This window comes from Oncorhynchus gorbuscha, linkage group LG05, assembly GCF_021184085.1.
Source record: "Oncorhynchus gorbuscha isolate QuinsamMale2020 ecotype Even-year linkage group LG05, OgorEven_v1.0, whole genome shotgun sequence".
Classification (NCBI taxonomy): Eukaryota; Metazoa; Chordata; class Actinopteri; order Salmoniformes; family Salmonidae; genus Oncorhynchus; species Oncorhynchus gorbuscha.
Genome location: NC_060177.1, coordinates 77,507,039 through 77,520,681, shown reverse-complemented (window position 1 = coordinate 77,520,681; position 13,643 = coordinate 77,507,039).

Sequence of the window (13,643 nt, the reverse complement as noted above, 5' to 3'; positions counted from 1 at the left end):
CATGGTTGAACAGTGATGAACAGAAGTAAACAGTGGAGAAAAGTGTTGAACAGCGATGAACAGAAGCAAACAGTGGAGAATAGTGGTGAACAGGGTTGAACAGTGATGAACAGAAGTAAACAGTGGAGAACAGGGTTAAACAGTGATGAACAGAAGTGAACAATGGAGAACAGTGGTGAACAGTGGTGAACAGGGATGAACAGTGATGAACAGAAGTGAACAATGGAGAACAGTGGTGAACAGAAGCAAACAGTGGAGAACAGTGGTGAACAGGGTTGAACAGTGATGAACAGAAGTGAACAATGGAGAACAGTGGTGAACAGGGATGAACAGAAGTGAACAGTGGAGAACAGTGATGAACAGTAGAGAACAGTGGAGAACAGTGATGAACAATGGAGAACAGTGATGAACAGAAGTGAACAATGGAGAACAGTGCTGAACATGGTTGAACAGTGATGAACAGAAGTAAACAGTGGAGAAAAGTGTTGAACAGTGATGAACAGAAGCAAACAGTGGAGAACAGTGGTGAACAGGGTTGAACAGTGATGAACAGAAGTGAACAGTGGAGAAAAGTGTTGAACATTGATGAACAGAAGCAAACAGTGGAGAACAGTGGTGGACAGGGTTGAACAGTGGTGTTGAACAGAAGCAAACAGTGGAGAACAGTGGTGAACAGGGTTGAACAGTGATGAACAGAAGAACAAACAGTGGAGAACAGTGGTGAACAGGGTTGAACAGTGGAGAACAGTGAACAGGATGAACAACAGTGGTGAACAGTGATGAACAGAAGTAAACAGTGGAGAAAGTGTTGAACAGTGATGAACAGAAGCAAACAGTGGAGAACAGTGGTGAACAGGGTTGAACAGTGATGAACAGGAGTCAACAGTGGTGAACAGTGATGAACAGAAGTAAACAGTGGAGAAAAGTGTTGAACAGTGATGAACAGAAGCAAACAGTGGAGAACAGTGGTGAACAGGGTTGAACAGTGATGAACAGGAGTCAACAGTGGTGAACAGTGATGAACAGAAGTAAACAGTGGAGAAATGTGTTGAACAGTGATGAACAGAAGTAAACAGTGGAGAACAGTGGTGAACAGGGTTGAACAGTGATGAACAGAAGTAAACAGTGGAGAACAGTGGTGAACAGTGATGAACAGAAGTGAACAATGGAGAACAGTGGTGAACATGGTTGAACAGTGATGAACAGAAGTAAACAGTGGAGAAAAGTGTTGAACAGCGATGAACAGAAGCAAACAGTGGAGAATAGTGGTGAACAGGGTTGAACAGTGATGAACAGAAGTAAACAGTGGAGAACAGGGTTAAACAGTGATGAACAGAAGTGAACAATGGAGAACAGTGGTGAACAGTGGTGAACAGGGATGAACAGTGATGAACAGAAGTGAACAATGGAGAACAGTGGTGAACAGAAGCAAACAGTGGAGAACAGTGGTGAACAGGGTTGAACAGTGATGAACAGAAGTGAACAATGGAGAACAGTGGTGAACAGGGATGAACAGAAGTGAACAGTGGAGAACAGTGATGAACAGTAGAGAACAGTGGAGAACAGTGATGAACAATGGAGAACAGTGATGAACAGAAGTGAACAATGGAGAACAGTGATGAACATAATTGAACAGTGGAGAAAAGTGTTGAACAGTGATGAACAGAAGCAAACAGTGGAGAACAGTGGTGAACAGGGTTGAACAGTGATGAACAGAAGTGAACAATGGAGAACAGTGGTGAACAGGGATGAACAGAAGTGAACAGTGGAGAACAGTGGAGAACAGCGGCGAACAGTGGAGAACAGTGATGAACAGTAGACAACAGTGGAGAACAGTGGTGAACAATGGAGAACAGTGATGAACAGTAGAGAACAGTGATGAACAATGGAGAACAGTGGTGAACAGGGATGAACAGAAGTGAACAGTGGAGAACAGGGTTGAACAGTGGAGAACAGTGTTGAACAGTGATGAACAGTAGAGAACAGTGGTGAACAGTGGAGAACAGTGGAGAACAGTGGTGAACAGTGGATAACAGGGTTGAACAGTGATGAACAGTAGAGAACAGTGGAGAACAGTGGTGAACAGTGGTGAACAGAAGTGAACAGTGGAGAACAGTGGTGAACAGTGATGAACAGAAGTAAACAGTGGAGAAAGTGTTGAACAGTGATGAACAGAAGTAAACAGTGGAGAAAGTGTTGAACAGTGATGAACAGAAGTAAACAGTGGAGAACAGTGGTGAACAGGGTTGAACAGTGATGAACAGAAGTAAACAGTGGTGAACAGTGGTGAACAGTGATGAACAGGAGTCAACAGTGGAGAACAGTGATGAACAGAAGCAAACAGTGGAGAAAAGTGTTGAACAGGGTTGAACAGTGATGAACAGAAGTGAACAATGGAGAACAGTGGTGAACAGGGTTGAACAGTGATGAACAGAAGCAAACAGTGGAGAACAGTGGTGAACAGGGTTAAACAGTGATGAACAGAAGTGAACAATGGAGAACAGTGCTGAACATGGTTGAACAGTGATGAACAGAAGTGAACAATGGAGAACAGTGGTGAACAGAAGCAAACAGTGGAGAACAGTGGTGGACAGGGTTGAACAGTGATGAACATAAGTCAACAGTGGAGAAAAGTGTTGAACAGTGATGAACAGAAGCAAACAGTGGAGAACAGTGGTGAACAGGGTTGAACAGTGATGAACAGAAGCAAACAGTGGAGAACAGTGGTGAACAGGGTTGAACAGTGATGAACAGAAGTGAACAATGGAGAACAGTGGTGAACAGGGATGAACAGAAGTGAACAGTGTAGAACAGGGTTGAACAGTGATGAACAGTAGAGAACAGTGGAGAACAGTGGTGAACAGTGGTGAACAGTGGAGAACAGTGGTGAACAGTGGAGAGCAGTGATGAACAGTAGAGAACAGTGGTGAACAATGGAGAACAGTGATGAACAGTAGAGAACAGTGATGAACAGAAGTGAACAATGGAGAACAGTGGTGAACAGGGATGAACAGAAGTGAACAGTGGAGAACAGGGTTGAACAGTGGAGAACAGTGTTGAACAGTGATGAACAGTAGAGAACAGTGGTGAACAGTGGAGAACAGTGATGAACAGTGGAGAACAGTGGTGAACAGGGTTGAACAGTGATGAACAGTAGAGAACAGTGGAGAACAGTGGTGAACAGTGGTGAACAGTGGTGAACAGAAGTGAACAGTGATGAACAGTAGAGAACAGTGGAGAACAGTGGAGAACAGTGGTGAACAGAAGTGAACAGTGGAAGTGTATTGAGTCATAGAACGTCTGAATGGAATGCACACTGTCGGCTGCCTTTATTTGAGCAAGGAATGAGAATCCCATTCATTTGCTCTTCTGACCCCTCTCCCATTCTTCTGCTTTTCTCTGTGTGAAGAATAGGCTACCTCTCGTGCACACACGAGAAGGAGAGAATAAGAATGATCTGGAAGGGTTAGGAAAAGTCTGCAGCCATGTAAGTGGGTGTGAAAAGAAACATGTATTCTGCAAATTTGACCAGTTGTACTGCACATTTCAAAAGGAGTCAAATGATGTCTGTCAAAACTTGTGTGTGTGTGTGTGTGTGTGTGTGTGTGTGTGTGTGTGTGTGTGTGTGTGTGTGTGTGTGTGTGTGTGTGTGTGTGTGTGTGTGTGTGTGTGTGTGTGTGTGTGTGTGTGTGTGTGTGTGTGTGTGTGTGTGTGTGTGTGTGTGTGTGTGTGTGTGTTGTACACACTCCACTGTACACTCTTATCACAACATGACTATATTTATGCAGGTGATATGTGACGCAGATATTTTAGTTCTAGCAGATGAAAATACCTTAAACAACCCTTTAGGAATAGACAGCTCTCTGTACACACTGCTTAGCAAACTGGATACAGCCTCATCAACACTCTCCACCAATTAGAACCTGCTATCTAAGCTCTGAGCCAATCAGAGTTGAGGAAAGTGGAGAAGAACTAACACTGGTTTCTCTGCAACTGGAAACACTTATCTCCCTCACTAGCTTTAAGCACCAGCTGTCAGAGCAGCTCACATATTACTGCACCTGTACATAACCCATCTATAATTTAGCCCAAACAACTACCACTTCCCCTACCTTATTTATTTATTTGCACCCCATTATTTTTATTTCTACTTTGCACATTCTTCCACTGCAAATCTACCATTCCAGTGTTTTACTTGATATATTGTAATTACTTTGCCTCCATGGCCTTTTTTTGCCTTTACCTCCCTTATCTCACCTCATTTGCTCACATTGTATATAGACTTATTTTTCCACTGTATTATTGAGTGTATGTTTGTTTTACTCCATGTGTAACTCTGTGTTGTTGTATGTGTCAAACTGCTTTGCTTTATCTTGGCCATGTCACAATTGTAAATGAGAACTTGTTCTCAACTAGCCTACCTGGTGAAATTGACATATTCTAAGTCAGAGCCGTCCAGAGTAGTGATGCTGGACAGTCGAGCAGGTGCGGGCAGGGATCGGTTGAATAGCATGCATTTAGCATTTAGTTGTCCCTGCGTTTAAGAGCAGTTGGAGGCCACGGAAGGAGAGTTGTATGGCATTGAAGCTCGTCTGGAGGTTAGTTAACACAGTGTCCAAAGAGGGGCCAAAAGTATACAGAATGGTGTCGTCTGCATAGAGGTGTACCAGAGAATCAACAGCAGCAAGACCAACATCATTGATGTATACAGAGAAGAGAGTCGGCCCGAGGTTTGAACCCTGTGGCACCCCCATAGAGACTGCCAGAGGTCCGGACAACAGGCCCTCCGATTTGACACACTGAACTCTATCAGAGAGGTAGTTGGTAAACCAGGCGAGGCAATCATTTGAGAAACCAAGGCTGTCGAGTTTGCCAATAAGAATGTGGTGAATGACAGAGTCGAAAGCCTTGGTCAGGTAGATGAATACAGCTGCACAGTAATGTCTCTTATCGATGGCGGTTATGATGTCGTTTAGGACCTTGAGTGTGGCTGAGGTGCACCCATGACCAGCTCTGAAACCAGATTGCATAGTGGAGAAGGTACGGTGGGATTCGAAATGGTTGGTAATCTGTTTCGAAGACCTTAGAAAGACAGGGTAGGATAGATATAGGTCTGTAGCAGTTTGGGTCTAGTGTGTCACCCCCTTTGAAGAGGGGGATGACCGTGGCAGCTTTCCAATCTTTGGGAATCTCAGACGATACGGAAGAGAGGTTGAACAGGCTAGTAATATGGGTTGCAACAATTTCGGCAGATAATTTTAGAAAGATAGGGTCCAGATTGTCTAGCCCGGCTGATTTGTAGAGGTCCAGATTTTTCAGCTCTTTCAGAACATCAGCTATATGGATTTGGGAAAAGGAGAAATGGTGGGGGCTTTGGCGGGTTGCTGTGGAGGGTGCCGGGCAGTTGACCGGGGTAGGGGTAGCCAGGTGGAAAGCATGGCCAGCCATAGAGAAATGCTTTTTGAAATTCTCAATTATAGTGGATTTATCAGTGTTTCCTAGCCTCAGAGCAGTGGGCAGCTGGGAGGAGGTGCTCTTATTCTCCATGGACTTTACAGTGTCCCAGAACTTTTTTGAGTTAGTACTACAGGATGCAAATTTCTATTTGAAAAAGCTAGCCTTAGCTTTCCTAACTGCCTGTGTATATTTGTTCCTAACTTCCCTGAAAAGTTGCATATCACAGGGGCTGTTCGCTGCTAATGCAGAACGCCACAGGATGTTTTGTGCTGGTGTTCATGTTTTTGTTATTCACCCAATGTTTGTGGGTCTGATGGACCTACAACATTATTGAGTTTTTAAAACAAGTTTTAAAAAATGTGTTCATTTAACAAGGCAAGCCAGTTAAGAACACATTATTATTTACAATGACGGTCTACCCAGGTCAAACCCGGACAATTATATTTGGCTGATAAAATAACCCACATTAGGATAGTTGTATTTGTAAAGTTTTTCTGGCTACAGGAGTTCGCAGTGGCCGGCCGAAACAAACAGTAAATAACCTTGATCATGAACTAGTGCTGCAGAACAGCTCCCATTCACATATTGTTCTGTTATCTGACATATATATGTATTTACTGTTAGTCCTACCCATATAATAAACCAATGTAAAAGGTTCCCCTTGTAAGACATTTAGGTAGCAAGTAGTTCATACGTTATTACTGTGTAAATGTCCATGTAATCATCCGTATAAGCAAATGGTAAATAACAAGCCTTACTGTGTGCATTTGGATAGAATTCATACAGGGTACACCAATGACATATTATGAACCATTCAGAAGCAGTGACGTGTCCAGGCCAAAATGATGCTTTTTCATTCAACTCCAAACAAAGTGAACCTATTCTTCAATTCACATCTTTCCAATTCACATCTCTCCACTTTTCTTGCACAATCTGGAAGAACTTCAGACAGAAATAGACACACACACACACACACACACACACACACACACACACACACACACACACACACACACACACACACACACACACACACACACACACACACACACACACACACACACACACACACACACACACACACACACACACACACACACACACACACACACACACACACACACACACACACACATGCACAGCATATGTTTTACTATCCTTGTTGGAACCTCAAATGTATTTCCATCAAAATCCTATTTCCCCTAACCCCTTATCCTAACCCTATACTTAACCCCTAACCCCCATTCTAACCCCAACCCTAATTGTATCCCTAACCCTATACCTAACCCTAGGCCTAAAATAGACATTGTCCTCTTGGGGACCTGGGACAAAAGTAGTGCACTATGCAAGGAAAAGGGTGCCATTTGGGACGTGCCCTCTAACTACCTCTAACTGCCTCTAATTGCCTCTAACTGGCTCTAACTACCGATAACAGCCTCTAACTTCCTCTAACGGACTCTAACTACCTTTAACTGCCTCTAACTCGCTCTAACTGCCTCTAACTGTCTAACTGTCTCTAACTGCCGCTAACTGCCTCCAACTGGCTCTAACTAACTCTAACTGGCTCTAACTACCTCTAGCTGCCTCGAGCTGCCTCCAACTGCCTCCAACTGCCTCTAACTGGCTCTAACTATATCTAACTGCCTCTAACTGCCTCTAACTGCCTCTAACTGGCTCTAAATGCCTCTAACTGCCTTTAACTGACTCTAACTGGCTCTAACTACCTGTAACTGACTCTAACTGCCTCTAACTGCCTCTAACTGGCTCTAACTGCCTCTAACAGCCTCTAACTACCTCGAGCTGCCACCAACTGCCTCCAACTGCCTCCAAATGACTATAAAACCAAATGAAAAACATTCGACCTCAAATGTTTCCAACAACTTCATTGGCTCTAAAGCTTTGTTGATTTACTAAGCTTTATTTTACTAGTTCAGTTGACTGAGAACACATTCACAATTACAGCAATGAACCTGGGATAGAGATATATTTAGTTTATGCAGTCAATAAAAGGTAGAGAATGTGAAAGCTGAACATAAGCAATGCAGAGTGGTAGAGTTGTGATCCACATAGCATAGTTTGACCCCCCCCCCCCATATACACACACACACCACAGGATGTTGCTGGCACCTTAATTGGGGAGGACAGGCTCATGGTAATGGATGGAGTGGAATGAGTGGAATGGTATCAAATACATGGATTCCATGTGTTTGATACCATTCCATTAGCTCAATTCCAGCCATTCCCCTCAGCAGCCTCCACTGACTCACACACATTCATAAACACATGCCCACACACAAACACACACACAGTCGTTATGGCGCCACGTTGTTAGGGCTATGTCCTCCTCCTCTGTAATTATAGGTTGGGTTTGTCCCTACCAATCTTTGATCTCTCTCCAGGATAGTGGAGCTGTGTGTGTGTGTGTGTGTGCACATGCTTCAAAAAGCATCTATCTGTCTGTCTATGCATGCGTTAGTGATTTTCAAGCATTCTTTTTATATATAGTATACTTTATGTTGTTGCTTATGTCTACATTTAAATGAGTGTTTTCTTGTTTGCCCATGTATGTTAGTGTATATTAATTCTAACCGTCTTCTCCTGTCTCATCCCCTAAGCCTCCACATGATAATCCTGTCCCAGAGTGTGCTGTTTGGAGAGAGAGAGAGAGAGAGAGAGAGAGAGAGAGAGAGAGAGAGAGAGAGAGAGAGAGAGAGAGAGAGAGAGAGAGAGAGAGAGAGAGAGAGAGAGAGAGAGAGAGAGAGAGAGAGAGAGAGAGAGAGAGAGAGAGAGAGAGAGAGAGACTGGGCAGGCAGGCAGGCAGGCAGGCAGGCAGGCAGGCAGGCAGGCAGGCAGGCAGGCAGGCAGGCAGGCAGGCAGGCAGGCAGGCAGGCAGGCAGGCAGGCAGGCAGGCAGGCAGGCAGGCAGGCAGGCAGGCAGGCAGGCAGGCAGGCAGGCAGGCGAGAGCTGGGCCTGTCTCTGTGTCCATCTAGTCTATGTCATGAGGTGTCCGACTTGTGGTTTGTTCTGGCTACGGGGCCCGGGACTGGACTGAGGAGTGGTTTGGTCTGGCCATCGGGACCCTGGACTGGACTGAGAAGTGGTTTGGTCTGGCCATCAGGGCCCTGGACTGGACTGAGGAGTGGGTTTGGGACCCTGGACTGGACTGAGGAGTGGTTTGGCCATCAGGGCCCTGGACTGGACTGAGAAGTGGTTTGGTCTGGCCATCAGGGCCCTGGACTGGACTGAGGGTTTGGTCTGGCCAGTGGTTTGGTCTGGCCATCAGGGCCCTGGACTGGACTGAGGAGTGGTTTGGTCTGGCCATCGGGACCCTGGACTGGACTGAGGAGTGGTTTGGTCTGGCCATCGGGACCCTGGACTGGACTGAGAAGTGGTTTGGTCTGGCCATCAGGGCCCTGGACTGGACTGAGAAGTGGTTTGGTCTGGCCATCAGGGCCCTGGACTGGACTGAGAAGTGGTTTGGTCTGGCCATCAGGGCCCTGGACTGGACTGAGAAGTGGTTTTGGTCTGGCCATCAGGGCCCTGGACTGGACTGAGGAGTGGTTTTATCTGGCCATCGGGACCCTGGACTGGACTGAGGAGTGGTTTGGTTTGGTCATCGGGGCCCTGGACTGAGGAGTGGATCAGTGAGAGCTTCGCCACCTTATTATTATGATTGTTGCTAAGGCAACCTGCAAATCGGTGAGGGATTCGCTACATACTTCGAGGACTAATCTGGGCCAGAACACAGCAGGCATACTGTACTATACAGACCAGATAGAGGAGAGATTAAATAAAGCAGGTTACGAGACAGCATCATCAGACAGTGTTTGATTACTGATGTCTTGGGACAAGGCTTTGAGAGTTTGAGGGTGACATTTTCTTCACACAAAAAAGCACATCTCCGTAAAACTCATTTCAATCTGGAGCACAATTTAATTTGTAACTTTTCTTCAACGCTGTGCATTATAAGGGGAATCATATTTCACCTGAGTTTTGTCATCTGTATGGTGCAGGTGATGCACAAGATCGAACACAAGTTGAAAAATTATTTGGAATTGGCATAAAATAATGTGCCTTTCCAGTCATTTGAAATATGATGGTTATTTTACTCACAGCTCAGCGCCATTTGCTGGTACAAAATGTTTGCCTGAATGTTGAAGGCATCACCTGAATAGACAAGGGATCACCTGAATAGATAAGGGATCACCTGAATAGATAAGGCATCACCTGAACAGACAAGGGATCACCTGAATAGATAAGGGATCACCTGAATAGATAAGGGATCACCTGAATAGATAAGGGATCACCTGAATAGATAAGGGATCACCTGAATAGACAAGGGATCACCTGAATAGACAAGGGATCACCTGAATAGACAAGGGATCACCTGAATAGACAAGGGATCACCTGAATAGATAAGGGATCACCTGAATAGATAAGGCATCACCTGAATAGACAAGGGATCACCTGAATAGATAAGGGATCACCTGAATAGACAAGGGATCACCTGAATAGATAAGGCATCACCTGAATAGATAAGGCATCACCTGAATAGACAAGGGATCACCTGAATAGATAAGGTATCACCTGAATAGACAAGGGATCACCTGAATAGATAAGGCATCACCTGAATAGATAAGGCATCACCTGAATAGACAAGGGATCACCTGAATAGATAAGGGATCACCTGAATAGACAAGGGATCACCTGAATAGACAAGGGATCACCTGAACAGACAAGGGATCACCTGAATAGACAAGGGATCATCTGAATAGATAAAGGATCACCTGAATAGACAAGGGATCACCTGAATAGACAAGGGATCACCTGAATAGACAAGGGATCACCTGAATAGACAAGGGATCACCTGAATAGATAAAGGATCACATGAATAGACAAGGGATCACCTGAACAGACAAGGGATCACCTGAATAGACAAGGGATCACCTGAATAGATAAAGGATCACCTGAACAGACAAGGGATCACCTGAATAGATAAGGTATCACCTGAATAGATAAGGTATCACCTGAATAGACAAGGGATCACCTGAATAGATAAAGGATCACCTGAACAGACAAGGGATCACCTGAATAGATAAGGTATCACCTGAATAGATAAGGGATCACCTGAATAGATAAGGGATCACCTGAATAGATAAGGGATCACCTGAATAGATAAGGCATCACCTGAACAGACAAGGGATCACCTGAATAGATAAGGGATCACCTGAATAGATAAGGGATCACCTGAATAGATAAGGGATCACCTGAATAGATAAGGCATCACCGGAATAGACAAGGTATCACCTGAATAGATAAGGGATCATTGTCACTAAACGTTTGGTGCCAACATTTAATCCCATCATAATGACAGTGGAAAGAAGGAGAAAGTTGATGTTTTTCATGTCTGTACAGATACAATCCTCCCACTCCTTTTCCTTTGCCATCTAGAATTACCCAGAAATGTTCTTCTTTTGTGTGTGCTCTTTAATCACGTCACTTTTACGACATGGTTTTGGCTCGGGAAAAACAGTTAAACTCGGGAATGGGATTCATCCCAAAAAGAACCCTATTTCCTATATAGTGCACTACTTTTGACCTAGGACACTTAAAGGTAGTATAGGGAATAGGATGCCATTTGAAGTAGGTGAACTATAGGGAGGAACAGCAGGAAACTCAACCTGGGCTTACATCGCTCTCAACCCCTCGTCTCCCTCTCCTCTCTCTCTCATCCCCTGCTCTCTCTCTCATCCCCTGATCTCTCTCTCTCTCTCATCCTCTTCCTCTCTCTCTCTCTCTCTCTCTCTCTCTCTCTCTCTCTCTCTCTCTCTCTCCTCTCTCTCTCTCTCTCTCTCTCTCTCTCTCTCTCTCTCTCTCTCTCTCTCTCTCTCTCTCTCTCGCTCTCTCATCCTCTTCTCTCTCTCTCTCTCTCTCTCTCTCTCTCTCTCTCTCTCTCTCTCTCTCTCTCTCTCTCTCTCTCTCTCTCTCTCATCCTCTTCCTCTCTCTCTCTCTCTCTCTCTCTCTCTCTCTCTCTCTCTCTCTCTCTCTCTCTCTCTCTCTCTCTCTCTCTCTCTCTCTCTCTCTCTCTCTCATCCATTTCCCATCTCTCTCTCACTTGCTCTCTCTTATCCCCTGCTCTCAGTCCAACTACAATACTTAGTAGAGCAGCTGCAGATCTTCACGTCCATCTCTCATTGGTTAACACTAGAACCACCATAGGTCACTGATGTTTGATTTGTAAATAAAAGACGTATACCCAAAACATAGCGGTGTCCTACTCCTTCCCTGACTTTTTTGTTTTTTGTTTTTCAGAATTTTGAAATCACTTTTTTAAAATATATCCCTAATGTAATCCACCAAGACATTGTGCTATAGGATGACTTGGTATCCAGCCAGGCGTTAATTTGTCTCTCTCTCCTCACTGAATGAATGACAAATGGATGAATGGGTGATAATTGTGCACTTTCACAATTGAATTAAAAATAGGCCTAACTGAATGATAAGGAGGGTGAAGAGGTTGATTTATTTAGAAAGACAAAGGTGTAATGATGAGTTGGTATTAGACCTATTTATCAGCAGCAAATCATCTGACAGCGCGCCTGGCGGGTTGATACTATTCTCTTTTACGTTTTACTTTATAAAAAGAAGCTGTTATGGGACTGCTTCCTTTACTAGAACTCCATTACTATAACCCACTGAAGGGTAAAACTGACCTGTCTCACGACGGTCCAATCAGCTCACATTCCCTATTATTCTAAGGGAAACTAAACATGTTACATGTTGCAGTAGGTCTTTAGAAAAATGCAAACCATGTCCTTGACTCTATCCAGCGATGCAAACGATGCCAGCCCACTGAATAAATGAACGTGGATGGAATGGGCAATAATTGTGCAAGTTACTTCACAATCTAATTTAAATCAGGTTTGTTGGTGGTTTGTCTGTAATCTGCCCATTCTCATTTGTCTGTCAGTACAATTGTAAATTCAATCCATGGGTCTGTAGTTGTGGTGTTTGTAGCAATGGTTATTGTCCATTATAAACTGGGTGGTTCCAGCCCTTGATTCTGATATATACACACACACACACACACACACACACACACACACACACACACACACACACACACACACACACACACACACACACACACACACACACACACACACACACACACACACACACACACACACACACACACACACACACACACACACACACACACACACACACACACACACACACACAGATGAAACAAACATACACAGAGACTATACACACACACACATACAGATGAAACAAACATACACAGAGACTATACACAAACACACACACACATATACAGATGAAACAAACACACACAGAGACTATACACACACACACACACACACACACACACACACACACACACACACACACACACACACACACACACACACACACACACACACACAAACATACACAGAGACTATACACACACACACACAAACACACAGAGACACACACACACACACACACACACACACAGAGACTATACACACACACACACACATACACACACACACACACACACACACACACACACACACACACACACACACACACACACACACACACACACACACACACACACACACACACACACACACATACAGATGAAACAAACACACACAGAGACTATACACACACAAAACAATTAAAACAGTAAAGTAAAAGTGATTCCTGTGCTCTGTCTGGCTGTGGATGTGACGATAGTTTCTGTTAAAGTGTATTGATGGTTTAGAAAAGATTAACTCAGGCTGCCATGGGCTTAGCCCTTGAAGGACTTGTCTATACACAGGCAAGACAGGCGCCTGGCTAGCTGATCAATACACTCCTCATGACTGGCCGTTTCTCTTAGCTCCCTCTCACTGAGGAAATAGGAGGCAAGGCTACAGACATGGTGAAACACACACACACATTCCACATGACAACACATACCAGTAGTATATCTCTGCAAATTACAGAAAGGCGAAACACACACACACACACACACACACACACACACACACACACACACACACACACACACACACACACACACACACACACACACACACACACACACACACACACACACACACACACACACACACACACACACACACACACACACACACACACACACACACCATGACAACACTAGGTA